The sequence below is a fragment of the Palaemon carinicauda genome, chromosome 8 (genome assembly GCF_036898095.1).
Source record: "Palaemon carinicauda isolate YSFRI2023 chromosome 8, ASM3689809v2, whole genome shotgun sequence".
In the NCBI taxonomy this organism is placed as follows: Eukaryota; Metazoa; Arthropoda; class Malacostraca; order Decapoda; family Palaemonidae; genus Palaemon; species Palaemon carinicauda.
In genome coordinates, this window is record NC_090732.1 from 65,150,453 (window position 1) to 65,173,066 (window position 22,614).

The window sequence follows — 22,614 nt, forward strand, 5'->3', positions numbered from 1 at the left end:
ACGAGGACCCCAATGCGGAAGCAGTGTCCCTGGACTGGAACAGATGGTCCAAGATTTACCTGTTCCCTCCACCCAACCTTCTGCTGAAAGTCCTCTCCAAACTGAGAACCTACAAAGGGACCGCAGCCCTAGTGGCTCCCAAGTGGCCCAGGAGAAACTGGTTCCCCTTAGTCCTGGAGCTACAGCCCAAGCTGATCCCCCTGCTGGGCCCAGTTCTCTCCCAACAGGTGCAGAAGTCGACTGTCTTCGCTTCATCAAAGAAAGTCAAGGACCTTCATCTCATGATTTTCTCTCCTTAGCCGTGAAGAAAAGGTTTGGGATCTCGAAGAAAAGTTTAGACTTCCTAGAGGAATACAAAATAATGTCTACCAGAAGGCAATATGAATCATCCTGGAAGAAGTGGGTATCCTTCGTCAAGGCAAAAAACCTTACGGAAATCTCCATAGATTTTTGCATGTCCTTTATTGACCTTCATGGACAAGGCTTAGCAGCCAATACGATTTCCACCTGCAAATCGGCCTTAACTAGACCACTTCTGTACCCCTTCCAAATAGATTTATCCAGCGAAATCTTCAATAAACTCCCTGGATAAGGTGCTCCATTTTGCCTCTAGCTTGGACAAAGAATCTTGCCCTCTGAAAGACTTGACTCAAAAAGTGATCTTCCTTTTTGCTCTCGCCTCGGGAGCCCGAGTCAGTGAAATAGTGGCATTATCAAGAGAAGAGGGCCAGATACAGTTCACCGACACGGGGGAACTTACCCTCTTCCCTGATCCGACGTTTCTCGCTAAAAATGAACTTCCCACCAAAAGATGGGGCCCTTGGAGAATCTGCCCCCTGAAGGAAGATGTCTCTCTATGCCCAGTGGAGAGTCTTAAGGTCTATCTTCGAAGAACTTCAGACTTTGGCGGAGGACAACTTTTTAAAGGAGAAACTTCGGGTAGTGACCTGTCACTAAAACAACTAAGAGCGAAAATCACCTACTTTATTCGCAGAGCGGATCCTGACAGTACACCCGCATGTCATGATCTTAGGAAAGTCGCCGCTTCTCTAAATTTTTTCCAGGGAATGGATTTTGAAAGCCTCCGATCCTTCACAGGCTGGAGGTCCCCTAGAATTTTCTTCAAACACTATTCGAAGCAGGTGCACAAAGCCAAGAGATTCGTGGTGGCAGCAGGTAGCGTGATGAAACTGGCTGTTTAGGGACTTTAACTCAAACGGGTGCCTGTGTTGACCCTAGTGCGATACATAGTGATTTCAAGGGACACTTAGTGTCACTAATAGATTGTTCTTTATCAAGGTGAAGTGACATAGATTCTTACACGTGTGCCACATGTTCTAGGACATGAAGTGTATTATGATTTTAAAAGACTGGCATTCCTCAAGGAACTTATGCTTAAAGGCAAAATATTTCCCTTTCAGATTCTGCATCACCGTCTTACTGAAAATCTATGTCTATTATCCAATATTATTATTGTACATAATTTTCCATATTTCCATGCAATTTTCAAATAAAATATTTATTTTATTTACCATATGCGTCTGATTTCGCTCCTATCTTTCATACGAAAATATATTGCTGTTCTTGTTTCATTGAACCTATTTCTAGAGTTTATTATAGTTAATATACCTACTACCTAATATACACTCACCTATTGGTATAAAATTTGTTCCTACACAAATATTTACCCTTCTGATCTGTCTTCGAGACCGGCACGATATCTTCATCCAGGTGAGTCTATCCTCGTCAGGTTACTTCGAGATGTTCCTCTTGTCCAATTAGGTCTTCCCTGCCAGGGGGGCAGGAAGCCAGGTCATTGTAATGCCACTGGTAGTGACATTTGACGGAGATGTCACGGTCTCTTCGGTCACCAGAAGGAGTAGAAGGCACTTGAAATGGGAAAAAATCCACGATACATTAATTCTCTAGTACACTTCCATCAGGACGACATGGCTTGAGCCCAAAAAATGGATTTTGAGCGAAGCGAAAAATCTATTTTTGGGTGAGATGGCCATGTCATCCTGATGGACCCGCCCAACTGTTCCAGTTCAGCCTGCCAGGCCCCTCCCTGTTATTCTGTATCGCGGAGGCTGGTTGGAAGCTAGAATTTGGAATGAGGACGGACGTGATGTCACACAGTATGGCGGACGGTTTGTTTACGCTGCGAGTACCGTAACAGTAACGAAGGACGGGTAACTTTGGAACGGCCCCTCAGTTACCTCGCTACCTTTCCCCCTCGAAGCGTAAACGCTAGGTGGGGTGCAGATAGCCATGTGGCGTGTTAATGCATGCGTCCCCTGTTGATATACGATATCCTAGAGGGAAACCTTTAGGGTACTCGTGCCAGAAGTTAGAATTCTGTGAAAACCTTTAGTTTAATTCTCTGGGAATATTTATGGTAGTCATATATATCCAAAAGAAAGCTACTGAAGCAACCTTCCATCAGGACGACATGGCCATCTCACCCAAAAATAGATTTTTGGGCTCAAGCCATGACGTCCTGATGGAAGGTTCCTTTTTGGTACTTCCTTGGGTATATTGACTACTAGGATATTCCCAGAGAATTAAACCACAGATTATCACAGAATTCTTACTTCTGGAGCGAGTATCCTAAAGGTTTCCCTTTAAGACATCGTATATCAACAGGGGACGCATGTATTAACACGCCACATAGCTATCTGCACCCCATATATAGTTAACACTTCGATATGGAGGGGCGGAGAATAACTGGGGAGCCGTTCCACAGCTACACTCGTCCGTGGCTACTTTTGGTACTCGAAACGTAAACAAACGGGCGCCATTGCTAAATGACGTCACGTCCGTCCTCATCCTTCTGCTAGTAGCTGCCTTGCATAGATGGATTTCCCCTTGGGCGTTTTTATTGGCTTGCATCTTCGTAATGTCGCTACCTTCAGCCTCTCCTTCTTCTGGAAAGTTGAGTACCAGGTCCCAGTATTGTTTAAATAAGCTCTGGCCGTAAAGTAACTTATACTTTTCAAGATATTTCGTGTTTTCTAGCGGAGCTGTGCTGCTACCGGACACGCAATTTTATGGTGTCGCTGTTCTCTTGCATGCCTTATTTAGCTAATCTGAACAGCTTATTCTGACCTCTTAACTAATTGATATTGTTAGTAATTTAGTCTTCATAGTTAGGAACTTCATATATCGTGTTTTAACGCTCTATTATCCGGTCATCGCCTGACCCCATACTAGATTGCTAGCTTAGCCCCTAGGCCAGATTGCCTAGCACCAGTGTTCATGCATGATATATTCCAGTGATCCTAGGTTAAGTTATGAAGATAGTGGCATTATTTATCATACTGTTTACTGTGATGCAAGTGTATTTCGCCTTCAGGGACCATATAGAGGACCGGTTTGATTGTGTGCCTTTCTAACCTAACCTAAATGTAGGACCCCTATATGCTCCCTTCATCCCCTGCCTACGGGCGTTCCCTCTGTGTGGCCATGTGTGATCATGTCCGTATCAGAGTATTTATCGCTTCTCTGTCCTCCCTAAGGGAATGATCCCCCCTTAGGGCTGTGTCCGAGAAAGAGGAACGGCCTGTCCTTCCTCAGTTGCTTAGGTTAGGTTACTTAACCTTCCATGCAACTTGCGATGTGTCTTTCAGCCTACCTAGCTTGGGATTTAACATTCCTTATCTAGGTTAGACCTCAGGGGGGGGGGGTTAGTTCTGTACTGTTTTAGTTTGAGACGGTACTCGTGCACCGTTCTCATTCAGGTTACCTACCCTAGGCTAGGGAGCGTCCTCCCTTCCTTGGTGGCCGTTTTTGTGCAGAGCCTCTCCTATGGAAGACCCCTGTTCTTCTCCCTCCCCACCTATCCCTTGGCATAGTCTAGCCTATACATAGGCTAGCCTATACAAATCTGTCCCTAGTCCTACAACTTCTCCTTTGGGTGGAGCGATAGGGCTATCTTGATCTCCTGTTGAGCAGGCCGCTCTGGTACATATACCTGTCATAGCGTCCTATGGGGTTAGCCACTGGAAGCTATTTGTCCAACAGGGGTTCCCCCCTCTTGGGTGTACCCTAACCCTCCCTTGGGTTACCCTGGCACCCGGCCGACTGCCGGCCCCCTGCCATTGGGTGATAGGACCCACTCCTATCATGGGTACACTCACTCAGGTGGGATGCCAGAGGGGTATGTGATCTTACCCCTCCTATCCCTCCTCCTGTCTCTCTACCTATCCTGGTGCCGGTCCCTTACCGCCTCTACTGCCGGCGATACCGCCCTTCCCTTGGTGACACATTCCTGAGATACCCTCCCTCCCCTAAGTCGACAGCCTTCCGTGTGCCGGAGGGCTGCCGCCTTCCGTCGGCGTACAGCCGATGGCCCTCCTATCCATTACCTAGTTTCGGTTGTCCGCCCTTCGGGCCGGCCTCCGGCGTGCCGGCATTGATTGCCGGCGGTCTGGGTATACTATCCAATTCTGCCTTATCTTATGAACTGGTCACCAAGCCGGCGGCCGCCAAGCTAGCATTATACCTGAATCTTCAATGTGTCTACCTTAATGCCATGAACCCTGCTGGAGCGGTCTCCGGCGTGCCGCCGGTCTGCTGGCGTCCCCCGAAAGCACCAAGGGACTTGCACCCCTTCTACTAGCTATCGGCTACATGTTGATAGCCCTACACCGCAACCAGATAGCTTGGCTACTCCGATGGATAGGTATTGTCTTACCGTTCTATTAGTGGCTGTGCTGTCTTCTTGCATATTACAAATTTCCAGCATACTGTGTGTGTCTTAGCGCAGCTGGTTGCCGGAACCTAAATCTTTATGGGGTCTTCTGCTACCCCCTTTACTCTAAGGGTCTGAGTGGTCTCAGTCCTTGATACACCTCGCAGGCAATCTCTGCTAGAATTATCTTCTACCTTCTACGGTGATCCATGAAGATTTCCGTTTTTGTGTCCTCGGTCACAAAAGAAATTGCCTATTGATAAGGTTACGGTAACCAGCTGGGCGGGATGCACAAGTAGCCTATGTGTCTATCTACTTCCTTTCCCGCTCGTCTCTTTAACATTACAATATTCCTGAATTATTTAATGTTAAGTGAAAGTTTAACTACTTAAAATTTAACTTTAAAGTAATGTAAGTCATTCTTATGACTTCCGTATACTCATGATCTCTTTCTTTTACAGGAGGAGTACATCAAGTGTGACCACAACTTCTGTGGAGTGAAGCGCCCGGACTTCTACGGGCACACGGCGTGTCGGACCCACGCCCCCTTCGCCGCCAAGAAAGGCGACCTAAAGTATTGGGACCCGCAGCACTGTACAGTCTGCAAGAGTCGTCTGGTCGAAGCGTTCGACGATCCTCCTTCAGCGGAGGTAAGGGACAACGCTCGAGAGAAGTTACGCAAGTGGGTGCGTGGCTTCCAGAAGAACGCCACCGGACCGTATCTCGCTACCGAAGATTTGAGGGCCTTGCTATTCCCAAAGACATCAAAAGACTCAGTGGTCCCTAGTGATCAGATTCCCACCGTCCAGATAGTGGTGGAACCTGATGTGGTCATGACTCAGTCCATGCATGAGTGCCGTTTAGACTCCGACAACGTGGACCGTATGTCGGAAGTGTCGGAGACCACGGAGAGGAACCTCAAGGGCGACGAGCTCGACTATGAGGCAGATCAGGTGGAATACCCTGATTCGGAGCAGGAGGTCGCTCCGGCTTCCACCCCTGCACCAACTCCTACATCGACGGATGTATCACTTCCTTCTACATCCGCTACCCCGGATCCTACCCCATCTAGCACTCAGGAGATCTTCAAGATGCTTGAAGCTCTCATGGATAAGAAACTTCCCGAGACGCATGAGTTATTCAGGTCCAACCTCGGAAGTTCGAAGCAACCGAAAAGGATTTCGGTTAAGGACCTCCCTGCATGCTTGGATACTAACCCATGGAGGTATGCCGAGCACATGCCGATCACCACGGGCAAGATCTTTATCAGTGAGAAGGTCGGCTCAATCGCGTTGGAAGAAGTGAAATTCTTCCCAAACTTTGAGGCTTACCCGGACTGTTACATCCAACTCAGGTCCGAACCCGCCTCTAAAGAAGAGACCGAACCAAAGGAGGTTATCGTGTTCGATCTCCCGAAGGCCCAGGCTATGTTAGCCAGCGCGGTGAAAAGTAGGCGCATCACCAACTCGAAAATGCCGGCGCTTAGCAAAAAGCACCCGACCTTCGTCGCACCAGACGATGCGACCTTCCCCTTTCTGGAAAAGGCCTTCACTGCGGTACATAAGGCAGTGGAAGAAGGGAAACCTTGCCCTGTACTGGAGGAGTGTAGGCCCTTCTCCCTGACCACTCCCCCCTGATGTTAGACACTGGAAAGACGTCCAGTCAACCTTCGTGGTGGGGAAACTAGAGCCTGACGTCGCTGGTCGTCAGTTTAACGAGGACCTCCCAAAACTTAACGATCATCTCCTTTGTCGGGAACATGATACAATGGAAAGGCTCGCCGCATCTATGTCCCTCCAAGTACAGCTCGAAGTCATGGCCAGTGACACTAGGGTCCCTGACTACTACATCGTCCTTGCCAAGACACATCTGGCAACGGTAGTAAAGGATCTGTACAGCTTCACGAAGGCTCGTAGAGCCTGTCATGAATTCGTGTTTGCTAATGCGACAGTACGACACGAACCCCGGAGGCTGATTTCCTCCAACATCTGGGGAAAACATCTCTTTCCCTCCTCCCTAGTGAAAGAGATCACTGACAAAGCCACCACGGAGAACAGGAACCTTCTCCACAAATGGGGCATGTCAAAGAAAAGGAAATCCTCTCAGGACGACGGCCCTCAACCTAAGAGGAGACCCACCAAACCAAAACCACAGCAACGTCAACAGAGACGGCAGTTTCCGGGATCCGCTACTCCCCAAGTGGCAGCTCAGCCACAACAGACCTTTCAATTGGTCACCCAACCGGTCTTGTCACAATCGCCGGTCTTCACCCCTGCATTTGAGCAGCAGTCAACTACCTTTCGTCCCAAAGGTAGAGGCTCAAACAGAAGTGCAGGCAGAGTTGCATCTCGCCGTCCCTCCAGAGGCAGAGGAGGAAGGGGAGCTAGCGGCCGAGGTAGCAAACCCTCGGGAAGCCAGAAGCAATGAAGTGCTTCTGGTGGGATGAAGACTCCGCCAATTCCAGGATCGTTGGACCTTCGATCCCTGGGCACACAGCATCGTCAAGAAGGGTCTAGGCTGGAACTGGACTCAACCACCCCCAACCTTCCAGCAATTCTTCCAACAGTCAACCCCCTTCCTGGAAGAATATGTCCTAGAACTCTTGAACAAGAAGGTGATAAGGAGGGTAAAGTCAACCAGGTTCCAAGGAAGACTGTTTTGCGTCCCCAAGAAGGACTCCGACAAACTCAGAGTCATTCTAGACTTATCCCCCCTCAACAAGTTCATAGCGAACAACAAGTTCAAGATGCTGACTCTTCAACAGATAAGGACCCTTCTGCCTCAAGGTTCCTACATGGTCTCAATAGACCTGGCTGATGCCTACTGGCACGATCCAATGAACCACCACGCTTCCTCCTACCTAGGATTTCGACTCCAAAGGAAAAGCTACGCTTTCAGGGCCATGCCCTTCGGGCTCAACGTGGCCCCACGGATCTTCACCAAGCTGGCAGACGCCATCGTTCAACAGCTCCGCCTCCGCGGCGTCCAGGTGATGGCCTACCTCGACGACTGGCTGGTGTGGGCGACATCGCCCGAAGATTGTCTAAGATCCTGCAACAAGGTCACCCAGTTTCTAGAACACCTGGGGTTCAAGATAAACACCAAAAAATCTCGCCTCTCTCCAGCTCAGAAGTTCCAATGGTTAGGAATCCAGTGGAATCTTCAGTCACACCGCCTTTCCATTCCCCAGAAGAAAAGGAAAGAAATAGCGGGGTCTGTCAAAAAACTGCTGAAATCCAAGCGGATCTCAAGACGTCAGCAGGAACAAGTTCTAGGCTCTCTACAGTTCGCCTCAGTGACAAACCCAGTGCTGTGTGCACAACTAAAGGATGCCGCGGGAGTCTGGAGACGTTCCGCATCCATCGCTCGAAGAGACCTCAAGAGACGGCTCCCAAACAGACTTCGGTTACTCTTAAAGCCGTGTCGGAAGCAAAGGCCCTGAAAAGGTCCATTCCTCTTCAACATCCACCTCCATCACTCAAAATCCACACGGACGCTTCGCTGGAGGGTTGGGGAGGTCACTCCCACCAGCAACAGGCTCAAGGTACATGGTCTCCCCTATTCAAGACGTTTCACATCAACATCTTGGAGGCCATGGCGGTCCTTCTCACCCTGAAGAAACTCTCTCCACCTCCCTCGATCCACATTCGTCTGACTCTGGACAACTCGGTGGTAGTCCGATGTCTCAATCGTCAGGGCTCGAGATCGCCCCAGATAAATCAGGTGCTTCTCCCAATCTTCTGCCTGGCAGAGAAGAAGAAATGGCACCTGTCTGCAGTTCACCTACAAGGATTCCGCAACGTGACGGCGGACGCTCTATCTCAGACAAGCCCGATAGAGTCGGAATGGTCTCTAGACGCAAGATCCTTCTCCTTCATCTCTCACCAAGTCCCGGAACTTCAGATCGATCTCTTCGCAACGAGCGACAACAATCAACTTCCTCGTTATGTGGCCCCATACGAGGACCCCAAGGCAGAAGCAGTGGACGCTATGTCACTGGATTGGAACAGATGGTCCAAGATCTACCTGTTCCCTCCCACCAACCTTCTGCTGAAAGTCCTCTCCAAGCTGAGAACCTTCAAAGGGACAGCGGCCCTAGTGGCTCCCAAGTGGCCCCGGAGCAATTGGTACCCCCTGGTCCTGGAGCTGCAGCCCACGCTGATCCCTCTCCCGAGCCCAGTTCTCTCCCAGCAAGTACAGAAGTCGACTGTCTTCGCTTCATCATCGAAAGTCAGGGACCTTCATCTCATGATTTTCTCTCCCTAGCCACGAAGAAAAGGTTTGGGATCTCGAAGAAAAGTCTAGACTTCCTCGAGGAATACAAGACCGAATCCACACGACGGTAATACAAATCATCCTGGAGAAAGTGGGTCTCATTCGTAAAGGCAAAAAATCCTACGGAAATCACCAATGAGTTTTGCATGTCCTTCTTCATTCACCTTCATGGACAAGGCTTAGCAGCCAACACGATTTCTACCTGCAAATCGGCCTTGACTAGACCACTACTGTACGCCTTCCAGATTGATCTGTCCAGTGATATCTTCAATAAACTGCCAAAGGCATGCGCTTGTCTACGCCCAGCACCTCCGCCAAAACCTATCTCCTGGTCCCTGGAAGAGGTGCTCCATTTTGTCTCCAACTTGGACAACGATTCGTGCCCTCTCAAGGATCTGACTCAAAAAGTTATATTTCTTTTTGCTCTTGCCTCAGGAGCCCGAGTCAGCGAAATAGTGGCATTATCAAGAGACGAGGGTCATATCCTCTTTACAGACTCAGGAGACCTTACCCTCTTCCCCGATCCGATGTTTCTCGCAAAAAATGAATTACTCACCAAGAGATGGGGCCCTTGGAGAATCTGCCCCCTGAAAGAAGATGCCTCTCTATGTCCGGTAGAGAGCCTCAAGGTCTATCTTCAGAGAACTTCAGACTTTGGTGGAGGCCAACTCTTCAAAGGAGAAACATCGGGTAGCGACCTGTCACTGAAACAACTAAGAGCGAAAATCACCTACTTCATTCGCAGAGCGGATCCTGACAGTACACCCGCAGGTCACGATCCTAGAAAAGTTGCATCATCTCTGAATTTTTTCCAGAGCATGGATTTCGAAAGCCTCAAGAGCTTCACAGGATGGAAATCTTCGCGCGTTTTCTTCAAGCACTACGCGAAACAAGTGCATGAAGTCAAACATTTCGTGGTAGCCGCAGGTAGTGTTATGAAACCTGCAGTTAACTCTGCATAGAACAGTGAGTTACTTGGGACTCTAACTCTTTGGGTGCCTGTGTTGACCCTCGTGTGATACATAGTGATTTCATGGACACTTAGTGTTTCTCATAGACTGTTCTTTACAAGATGAAATGTCATAGTCGTCACATGAGTGCCACATGCCTAGAGCATGATGTGTTTTTTCCTTATTAAAGACTGACGTTCCTATGGAACTTGTGCTTTCTAATAATATGAAATTTCTTTCAGATTCAAGAGCGAGGTCTTCTCATTTCTATGTACATTATAATTTGTTTGTAAATTAACTTTACATCATTTATTGCATTTATTATTACTATAACCTGCAATTGTGAAATAAAATATCTATTTTATTACTTGTGCGTCTCTCTCCGCTCCTATTCATACTATGAAATACTTGGTTGTCATAGTTTTATTACCCCCTTTCCTTGAAATAAGAAGAATAATATGTTCTATCCGTATTATATACTCACCTATGCTGTGTAATATTCCTAATTAAATACTTACTTGCGCCATATCTTCGAGACCAGACTGTTCTCTAGCCATGGAATATAGTGCCTAACCACCACTTATCTATTGTTGAGAATGTTCCTACACGGATATCGACCATTCTGTCTTGTCTCCGAGTTCTTCACATACTCTCCGCAAGGTGAGTAGCCCTTCGATGACCACTTTGAACTTTGGTATGGACCGTTGGGACTTCTCTGCCAGGGGGGCAGGAAGCTGTATCCCCACGGAACCTCTATCGAGGTTACAATGCTTACCTTTATTCAAAGCCCATGGCACTTACTCTATAAGGGGAAATCTACCACGATACATTGATTCTCTGGTACTCTTCCATCAGGACGTCATGGCTTGAGCCCAAAAAACGGATTTTGAGCGAAGCAAAAAATCTATTTTTGGGTGAGATAGCCATGACGTTCTGATGGACCCACCCTGCTATTCTAGTCCAGCCTTTCAGGCCCCACCCTGTCCTGCTGTATCATGGAGATTAGCAAGCAGCTGGCTTCAGGATGAGGACGGACGTGACGTCATTTAGCAATGGCGCCCGTTTGTTTACGTTTCGAGTACCAAAAGTAGCCAAGGACGAGTGTAGCTGTGGAACGGCTCCCCAGTTATTCTCCGCCCCTCCATATCGAAGTGTTAACTCTATATGGGGTGCAGATAGCTATGTGGCGTGTTAATACATGCGTCCCCTGTTGATATACGATGTCTTAAAGGGAAACCTTTAGGATACTCGCTCCAGAAGTAAGAATTCTGTGATAACCTGTGGTTTAATTCTCTGGGAATATCCTAGTAGTCAATATACCCAAGGAAGCTACCAAAAAGGAACCTTCCATCAGGACGTCATGGCTATCTCACCCAAAAATAGATTTTTCGCTTCGCTCAAAATCCGTTTTTTCGCTTTGCTCAAAATCCGTTTTTTCGCTTTGCTCAAAATCCGTTTTTTGGGCTCAAGCCATGACGTCCTGATGGAAGGTTCCTTTTTTGTAGCTTCCTTGGGTATATTAACTACTAAGATATTCCCAGAGAATTTAACCACAGGTTATCACAGAATTCTAACTTCTGGAGCGAGTATCCTAAAGGTTTCCCTTTAACCCTGGATAGGTACGCTCCTCGGACACCTCTTTAAGGGTATACTCGGACGCGAACGACCCCGACGCCAAAAAAAATTCTTGAAAAATCAGTTTTTGCAGTAACCTCCTTTTTTCTTTTGCCAAAAAAAAACTTCAATGAATGCTTAAAACAAATGTAAAGATAAATACTACTCATCTGCAGAAAAACTATTTATTATAAATATTTTAAAAAATTAAGTAGAAAAAAAAAGACCTGACATAAAAATTCATAAAAAAAAAGTTTATACATATATACACAAATCCTTTTAGGAATTGATTCTTGAATGTTTAGGACACATCTTGATGTATTTTGGATGAAGTCAGACCCATGGAGGTGAAGATCTGAAATGAGAAAAAAAGGGTAACTTTTTTTGGCCAAAAAAATTTGTCCAAATTTCATGAATTTTTTTGGGTACCCAAATGAAATAGGAAGTGGCTAATTTTTTTAGGGAATAAACATATGTTATCCTAAAATAGAAATATGTAAAAAAATCTTCATTATTTTGTAAATTACATTTATATCAGGGGCCATATCTAAAGGTAATTTTTTGAGTACTTAGAAATTTCGTAAAAAAATACATATATTTAATATATAATATGATATTTATGCAGTTAAAAATATACCAAAATATCACAAATTCTATAGGGAACAAGAATATATATAGATAGGGCAACTTACGCTTCGGATATGTCCACAAAATGGCCGCCAACCACACTGACTCAGACTCCCTAATCTGCCACTTGAAATGTAGGAAGGGTATGTCAATTTCAAGGTGTTATTTACTAATCTAATTATTATTGGATATGCATAAAAATTGTATGGTGGGTTGCTGGATAATTGGCGATTATTTTACGACTATAAAATTAAAATTCTGACCCAAAAAAAATTTTTTGAAGGGAAATAAAATCGAAAAAAAAAAAATGTAAAACAATATAATATTTTAGCTAAAAAGATTTGATGATATTCAATCAAAAGAGAAGTAAACAGAATTTTCCGACAAATAAACATCTAGAGGAATCATTACTCTGTGATAGTTCCTTAGTACGTAGTAATTTTGAAAGAATTGGGAAAAAACGAAAAAATGGCAATCACCGGAAAATCGAACACATACCTATATATACGCCATATCTGGCTAAAAAAAAGATAGGCATGGGTAGCCAGATCATCTAGAAACACTTTCCAACACTATAAAAATATAAGTTTTGCGACACTAGTTGCCAATTCCTTACGGTAACATGACTAAGCAAAAAAATGCAAAACAAATAAAAAGGGGCACTCGCGGAAAAATGGCTAACATTCTAATATACGGCATTTCAGAAAAAAAAAATTCAGCCACGTGCTAGGCAAACCATCAAGGCACATTTTCCGACAAATAAACATCTAAATGAATCATTACTCTGTGATAGTTCCTTAGTACGTAGTAATTTTGAAAGAAATGGGAAAAAACGAAAAAATGGCAATCACAGGAAAATCGAACACATACCTATATATACGCCATATCTGGCTGAAAAAAAAAGATAGGCATGGGTAGCCAGATCATCTAGAAACACTTTCCAACACTATAAAATTATAAGTTTTGCGACACTACTTGCCAATTCCTTACGGTAACATGACTAAGCAAAAAAATGCAAAACAAATAAAAAGGGGCACTCGTGGAAAAATGGCCATTCTAATATACGGCATTTCAGAAAAAAAAAATTTCAGCCACGTGCTAGGCAAACCATCAAGGCACATTTTCCGACAAATAAACATATAAATGAATCATTACTCTGTGATAGTTCCTTAGTACGTAGTAATTTTGAAAGAAATGGGAAAAAACGAAAAAATGGCAATCACAGGAAAATCGAACACATACTTATATATACGCCATATCTGGCTAAAAAAAAATAGGCATGGGTAGCCAGATCATCTAGAAACACTTTCCAACACTATAAAAATATAAGTTTTGCGACACTACTTGCCATTTCCTTACGGTAACATGACTAAGCAAAAAAATGCAAAACAAATAAAAAGGGGCACTCGCGGAAAAATGCCCAACATTCTAATATACGGCATCTCAGATAAAAAAAAAGACATGCACGTGTTAGCCCAACCATCAAGGCACACTTTCTAACACATAAAAATGAAAAAAAAATCAATAATATACGGCAATTCCTTACTACGTAGTAAATTTTTACAAATATTGAAAAAAAACAGAAATTGGCAACCGCAGTTAAATACCCAATATACCAATAACTACGTCGTATCTGACAAAAACAAAATCACGCATGGGTAGCCAGATCATCTAGACACACTTTCCAACACTAAAAAAGCAAAAGTTTTACGACACTATTTGGCAATATCTTACGGAAAAATGACTTGGCAAAAAAATGAAAAAAAATGAAAAAGGGGCACTCGCGGTAAAATGCCCGACATTCTAATATACGGCATCTCAGATAAAAAAAAAGACATGCACGTGTTAGCCCAACCATCAAGGCACACTTTCTAACACATAAACATGAAAAAAAAATGAATAATATACGGCAATTCCTTACTACGTAGTAATTTTTACAAATATTAAAAAAAAACAGAAATTGGTAACCGCAGTTAAATACCCAATATACCAATAACTACGTCGTATCTGACAAAAACAAAGTCACGCATGGGTAGCCAGATCATCTAGACACACTTTCCAACACTAAACAAGCAAAAGTTTTACGACACTATTTGGCAATATCTTACGGAAAAATGACTTGGCAAAAAATTGAAAAAAAATGAAAAAGGGGCACTCGTGGTAAAATGGTCCTCGTGGTGATGAACGACATTTTAACTAAAAAAAAAATCATGCACATGGTAGCCAAACAATCCACCAAGACTTTCCACAACTGATAACCTATACAAGTTGCACCATTCTACGACAATTTCATAATACGTAATAACTTTGATAATTATGCAAATTACCTTAGAAGGGTAAACTCGGTCGCGCTCGACCCCGACGCGTCTCAGAAATCGGGGAAGGAGTACAGCTACAGCAATGCACATCTGGACACTACTAGAGCGTGTAGGGGAGACACCTCCTGCAGGTCGATCACCCACAAATTCAGTCACGGGGGTGAGTCACGTGAGAAAAACCTGTTTTTTTTTTGACGCTCGGGGTCGCGAACGACCCACCGTACCTATCCAGGGTTAAGACATCGTATATCAACAGGGGACGCATGTATTAACACGCCACATAGCTATATGCACCCCATATAGAGTTAACACTTCGATATGGAGGGGCGGAGAATAACTGGGGAGCCGTTCCACAGCTATACTCGTCCGTGGGTACGTTTGGTACTCGAAACGTAAACAAACGTGCTCCATTGCTAAATGACATCACGTCCGTCCCCATCCTTCTTTTAGTAGCTTGCCTTGCTAAGACGGATTTTCCCTTGTGCTTTTTTATCGGCTTGCATCTTCGTAATGTCGCTACCTTCAGCCTCGCTTTCTTCTGGAAAGTTGAGTACCAGGTCCCAGTATTGTTTAAATAAGCTCTGACCGTAAAGTAACTTATACTTTTCGAGATATTTCATGTTTTCTGGCGGAGCTGTGCTACTACCGGACACGTCATTTTATGGCGTCGCTGTTCCCTTGCATGCCTTATTTAGCTAGCCTGAACAGCTTATTCCGGCCTCTTAACTAATTAATATTGTTAGTTATTTAGTCTTCATAGCTAGGAACTTTATATATCGTGTTTTGACGCTCTTTTATTCAGTCATCGCCTGACCCCATACTAGATTGCTAGCTTAGCCCCTAGGCCAGATTGCCTAGCACCAGTGTTCATGCATGATATATTCCAGTGATCCTAGGTTAAGTTATGAAGATAGTGGCATTATTTATGATACTGTTTACTGTGATGCAAGTGTTTTTCACCTTCAGGGACCATATAGGGGATCGGTTTGATAGTGTGCCTTTCTAACCTGACCTAAATGTAGGACCCCTATATGCTTCCTTCACCCCCTAACTTAGGGCATTCCCTCTGTGTGGCCATGCTCCCCCTACCACGTAAGGGGATCAAGTCCGTATCAGAGTATTTATCGCTTCTCTGTCCTCCCTAAGGGAATGATCCCCCCTTAGGGTTGCGTCCGAGAAAGAGGAACGGCCTGTCCTTCCTCAGTTGCTGAGGTTAGGTTACTTGACCTTCATTGCAAGTTGCGATATGTCTTCCAGCCTACCTAGCTTGGGGTTTAACATCCCTTCTCTAGGTTAGGCCTCGGTGGGGGCTAGTTCTGTACTATTAGCTTGAAACGGTACCCATGCACCGTTCTCATTCAGGTTACCTACCCTAGGCTAGGGAGCGTCCTCCCTTCCTTGGTGGCCTTTTTTGTACAGAGCCTCCCCTATGGAAGACCCCTCTTCTTCCCCCTCCCCACCTATCTCTTAGTATGGTCTAGCCTATACATAGGCTAGCCTATACACATCTGTCCCTAGTCCTACAACTCCTCCTTCGGGTGGAGTGATAGGGCTATCTTGAGCTCCTGTGGGCAGGCCGCTCTGGTACATATACCCTTCATAGCGTCCTATGGGGTTAGCCACTGGAAGCGATTTGTCCGCAGGGGTTCCCCCCCTCTTGGGTGTACCCTAACCCTCCCTTGGGATACCCTGGCACCCGGCCGACTGCCGGCCCCCCTGCCATTGGGTGATAGGGCTCACCCCTATCATGGGTACACTCTCTCAGGTGGGATGCTATAGGGGTTCGTATTCTTATCCCTCCATCCCTCCTTCTGTCTCTCTTCCTGTCCTGGTGCCGGTCCCTTGCCGCCTCTACTGCCGGCGATACCGCCCTCCCTTGGTGACACATTCCTGAGATACCCTCCCTAGTCGACAGCCCTCCGCATGCCGGAGGGCTGCCGCCTTCCGTCGGTGTACAGCCGATGGCCTACCCTTACACTACCTAGCTTCGGTTGTCCGTCCTTCGGGCCGGCCTCCGGCGTGCCGGCATTGATTGCCGGCGGTCTGGGTATACCATAACCCCCTTCCTTATCTTATGAACTAGTCACCAAGCCGGAGCCGCTGCCCCCTGCCGGCGTGCCGCCGCTGTGCCGGTGGACGCCAAGCTGGCATTACACCTGAATTCTCTATGTGTCTTCCCTAATGCCATAAACTCTGCTGGAGCGGCCTCCGGCGTGCTGCCGGTCTGCCGGAGCCTTCTGGAGGCGCCAAGAGACTTGCACCCCTTCTCCCAGCTATCAACTACATGCTGATAGCCCTACACTGCAACCAGATAGCTTGGCTACCCCAATGGATAGGTATTGTCTTACCGTTCTATTAACGGCCGTGCTGTCTTCTTGCATATCACAATTTTCCAGCATGCTGTGTGTGTCTTAGCGCAGCTGGTTGCCGGAACCCGTGTCATAGGGGGTCTTCTTTTACCCCCCTATTTTACTATAATGGTCTGAGTGGTCTCAGTCCTTGATATAAATCTCAGGCAATCTCTGCTAGAATTATCTTCTGCCTTCCTTGGCGATCCATGAAGATTTCTACCTTGTGTCCTTGGTCACAAACGAAATTGCCTACTGATAAGGTTACGGTAACCAGCTGGGCGGGATGCACAAGTATGTTGTGGAGGATTTATTTTTGTTTTATTTTAATTTTTGTTTTTTTCCAAATCCTGAGAGAGAGAGAGAGAGAGAGAGAGAGAGAGAGAGAGAGAGAGAGAGAGAGAGAGAGAGAGAGAGAACAAGTGGTAGTTAGCGAATGATTGTTTGTAGTGGAAAAGACTGTCGGTATATTTGAGGTTGTTGTTTACATTTTCTAGTTAGGTTCCGACAGTGGTGAATGTTTCGGAGCGAATGCTTTTTCTGATTGACTGCGTCCTGAGTCAGTTGTGTGAACGCTGGATTTATTATTTTTCTTTACCAGCGAGGAAGTGATTATTGATTTTCTGAGCCGTGATTCCTCCTTTGAAGAGACTCAAGTTTGAAAGTGGATTATTGTTGATGACCTGGCCTGTATACGATTTTTTTGGACTGTTTTATTGGATTGCTGAACTGTTGATGACCTGGCCTGTATACGATTTTTTTGGACTGTTTTATTGGATTGCTGAACTGTTGATGACCTGGCCTGTATACGATTTTTTTTTTGGACTGTTTTATTGGATTGCTGAACTGTTGATGACCTAGGCCTGTGAATTGAGATTGCTGATAATAATGATGTTTATGATGATGATGATTATGATTAGAACGACCACCCCAATCACTGAGGCAGTTATGGCAAATGGCCACCGAGTGGATTGTTGACCACAAAGCTGTGGTAGTGGGGTGCAAAAGACAGTTGGCAGAGTGTGGACGACTGTTGGTGTCCATAAAATATATATATATATAAAATAGTATTTGGTGTTGGTGTGGGGTTTAGTTTTCAGTTTTGTTAGGGTTTTATATGAATGGTGATTTGGTTATTATATATTTAGTGTTAAGTTTTGATTAGTTTAAAGTGTTAAATTTTGATTAGTTTAAAGTGTTAAGTTTTGATTGGTTCCAAGTATTTAGTTTGAATGTGGATGGTTTATGATTTATTTTAAGTTTTAAGAAATATAGATTTAAGGTTATGTTTTGTTTTGTTTTGTCCTTATGTCTAAGAGTCTGGTTTTAGATAACGTAAGGGGAAAGTTTGTTTTGTGGAGACATTTGTCAGCTAGAGTAATTCAAGGGTGTGGGGGTTGTTTTTGTAACATCCCGCCACAATGTGTCTATCTACTTCATTTCCCGCTCCACTCTCTAACATTACAATGTTATAATTTAATTAATGTTAAGTTAAAGTTAACTACTTAAAATTTAACTTTAGAGTAATATAAGTCACTTCTTCGACTTCCGTATACTCATGTTCTCTTTCTTTTACAGGAGGAGTACGTTAAATGTGACCACAACTTCTGTGGAGTGAAGCGCCCGCACTTCTACGGGCACACGGCGTGTCGAACCCACGCCCCCTGCACCAATAAGAAAGGCGAACTGAAATTCTGGGACCCACAGCACTATACAGTCTGCAAGGACCGTCTGGTCGAGGCGTTCAACGATCCTCCTTCAGCGGAGGTAAGGGACGCTGCTCGAGAGAAGCTACGCAAGTGGGTGCGTGGCTTCCAGAAGAACGCCACCGGACCGTATCTCGCCACCGAAGATTTGAGGGCCTTGCTTTTCCCGAAGGCATCACCAGACTCAGTGGTCCCTAAAGATCAGATTCCCACCGTCCAGATAGTGGTGGAACCGGATGTGGTCATGGCTCAGTCCATGCATGAGTGCCGTTTGGATTCCGACAACGTGGAACGTATGTCGGAAGTGTCGGAGAACACGGAGAGGAACCTCATGGGCGACGAACTGGACTATGAGGCAGATCAGGTGGAATACCCTGAGTCGGAGCAGGAGGTCGCTCCAACACCCACCCCCACACCAACTCCTACACTGACGGATGTATCGCTCCCTTCTACATCCGCTACCCCGGATCCTACCCCATCCAACACCCAGGAGATCTTCAAGATACTTGAGGCTCTCATGGATAAGAAACTCCGCGAGACGCATGAGTTCTTCAGGTCCAACATGGGAAGTTCGAAGCAACCGAAAAGGATTCCGGTTAAGGACCTCCCTGCATGCTCGGATACTAACCCCTGGAGGTATGCCGAGCACATGCCGATCACCACGGGCAAGATCTTTATTAGCAAAAAGGTCGGCTCGATCGCGCTGGAAGAAGTGGAATTCTTCCCAAACTTTGAGGCTTACCCGGACTGTTACGTCCGACTTAGGTCTGAACCTGCCTCTAAAGAAGAGACCGAACCAAAGGAGGTTATCGTGTTCGATCTCCCGAAGGCCCAGGCTATGTTAGCCAATACGGTGAAAAGTAGGGGCTTCACCTGCTCTAAACTACCAGCGCTTAGCAAAAAGCATCCGACTTACGTCGCACCAGACGATGTGACCTTCCCCTTTTTGGAAAAGGCCTGCACTGCGGTGCATAAGGCAGTGGAAGAAGGAAAACCTTGCCCTGCACTGGAGGAGTGCAGACCCTTCTCCCTGACCACTCCCCCTGATGTTAGACACTGGAAAGACGTCCAGTCAACATTTGTAGTGGGGAAACTAGAGCCTGACGTCGCTGGTCGTCAGTTTAACGAGGACCTCCCAAAACTTAACGATCATCTCCTTCGTCGGGAACATGATACGAAGGAAAGGCTCGCCGCATCTATGTCCCTCCAAGTACAGCTCGAAGTCATGGCCGGTGACACTAGGGTCCCTGACTACTGCATGGTCCTCGCCAAAACACATCTGGCGACCATAGTAAAGGATCTGTACAGCTTCACGAAGGCTCGTAGAGCCTGTCGTGGATTCGTGTTCTCAAGTGCTACAGTGAGACACGAACCCCGGAGGCTGATTTCCTCCAACATCTGGGGTAAACACCTCTTTCCCTCCTCCCTAGTGAAAGAGATCACCGACAAGGCCGCCACGGAGAACAGGAACCTTCTCCACAAATGGGGCATGTCGAAGAAAAGGAAATCCTCTCAGGACGACGGCCCTCAACCTAAGAGGAAACCCACAAAGCCAAAACCCCAGCAACGTCAACAGAGACGGCAGTTTCCGGGATCCGCTACTCCCCAAGTGGCAGCTCAGCCACAACAGACCTTTCAATTGGTCACCCAACCGGTCTTGTCACAGTCGCCGGTCTTCACCCCTGCATTTGAGCAGCAGTCAACTACCTTTCATCCCAAAGGTAGAGGCTCAAACAGGGGTGCAGGCAGAGATGCATCTCGCCGTCCCTCCAGAGGCAGAGGAGGAAAGGGTGCTAGCGGCCAAGGTAGTAAGCCCTCGGGAAACCAGAAGCAATGAAGTGCTTCCAGTGGGAGGAAGACTCCGCCAATTCCAGGATCGTTGGACCTTCGATCCCTGGGCACACAGCATCGTCAAGAAGGGTCTAGGCTGGAGCTGGACTCACCCACCCCCAACCTTCCAGCAATTCTTTCAACAGTCAACCCCCCTTCTGGAAGAATATGTCCTAGAACTCTTGAACAAGAAGGTGATAAGGAGGGTAAAGTCAACCAGGTTCCAAGGGAGACTATTTTGCGTCCCCAAGAAGGACTCCGACAAACTCAGAGTCATTCTAGACTTATCCCCCCTCAACAAGTTCATAGCAGACGCCATCGTTCAACAGCTCCGCCTCCGCGGCGTCCAGGTGATGGCCTACCTCGACGACTGGCTGGTCTGGGCTACATCGCCCAAAGATTGTCTAAGATCCTGCAACAAAGTCTCCCAGTTTCTGGAGCACCTGGGATTCAAGATAAACACCAAGAAATCTCGCCTCTCTCCAGCTCAGAAGTTCCAATGGTTAGGAATCCAGTGGAATCTTCAGTCACACCACCTTTCCATTCCCCAGAAGAAAAGGAAAGAAATAGCGGGGTCTGTCAAAAAACTGCTGAAATCCAAACGGATCTCAAGACGTCAGCAGGAACGAGTTCTAGGCTCTCTACAGTTCGCCTCAGTGACAAACCCAGTGCTGCGTGCACAGCTAAAGGATGCCGCGGGAGTCTGGAGACGTTCTGCATCCATCGCTCGAAGAGACCTCAAGAGACGGCTCCCAAACAGACTTCGGTTACTCGTAAAGCCGTGTCGGAAGCAAAGGCCCAGAAAAGGTCCATCCCTCTTCAACATCCACCTCCATCACTCAACATCCACACGGGTTGGGGAGGTCACTCCCACCAACAACAGGCTCAAGGTACATGGTCTCCCCTATTCAAGACGTTTCACATCAACATCTTGGAGGCCATGGCGGTCCTTCTCACTCTGAAGAAACTCTCCCCGCCTCCCTCGATCCACATTCGTCTGACCCTGGACAACTTGGTGGTAGTCCGATGTCTCAATCGTCAGGGCTCGAGATCGCCCCAGATAAATCAGGTGCTTCTCCCAATCTTCTGCCTGGCAGAGAAGAAGAAATGGCACCTGTCTGCAGTTCACCTACAAGGATTCCGCAACGTGACGGCGGACGCTCTATCTCGGACAAGCCCGATAGAGTCGGAATGGTCTCTAGACGCAAGATCCTTCTCCTTCATCTCTCACCAAGTCCCGGAACTTCAGATCGATCTCTTCGCAATGAGCGACAACAATCAACTTCCTCGTTATGTGGCCCCGTACGAGGACCCCAAGGCAGAAGCAGTGGATGCCATGTCACTGGATTGGAACAGATGGTCCAGGATCTACCTGTTCCCTCCCACCAACCTTCTGCTGGAAGTCCTCTCCAAGCTGAGAACCTTCAAAGGGACAGCAGCCCTAGTGGCTCCCAAGTGGCCCCGGAGCAATTGGTACCCCCTGGTCCTGGAGCTGCAGCCCACGCTGATCCCTCTCCCGGGCCCAGTTCTCTCCCAGCAAGTACAGAAGTCGACTGTCTTCGCTTCATCATCGAAATTCAGGGACCTTCATCTCATGATTTTCTCTCCCTAGCCGCGAAGAAAAGGTTTGGGATCTCGAAGAAAAGTCTAGACTTCCTCGAGGAATACAAGACCGAATCCACACGATGGCAATACGAATCATCCTGGAGAAAGTGGGTCTCATTCGTCAAGGCAAAAAATCCTACGGAAATCACCATCGATTTTTGCATGCCCTTCTTCATTCACCTTCATGGACTGGGCTTAGCAGCCAACACGATTTCTACCTGCAAATCGGCCTTGACTAGACCACTACTGTACGCCTTCCAGATTGATCTGTCCAGCGACATCTTCAATAAACTGCCGAAGGCATGCGCTCGTCTACGCCCAGCACCTCCACCAAAACCTATCTCCTGGTCCCTGGACAAGGTGCTCCATTTTGCCTCCAACTTGGACAACGATTCGTGCCCTCTCAAGGATCTGACTCAAAAAGTTATATTTCTTTTTGCTCTTGCCTCAGGAGCCCGAGTCAGCGAAATAGTGGCATTATCAAGAGACGAGGGTCACATCCTGTTTACAGACTCAGGAGACCTTACCCTCTTCCCTAATCCGACGTTTCTCGCGAAAAATGAACTACCCACCAAGAGATGGGGCCCTTGGAGAATCTGCCCCCTGAAAGAAGATGCCTCTCTATGTCCGGTAGAGAGCCTCAAGGTC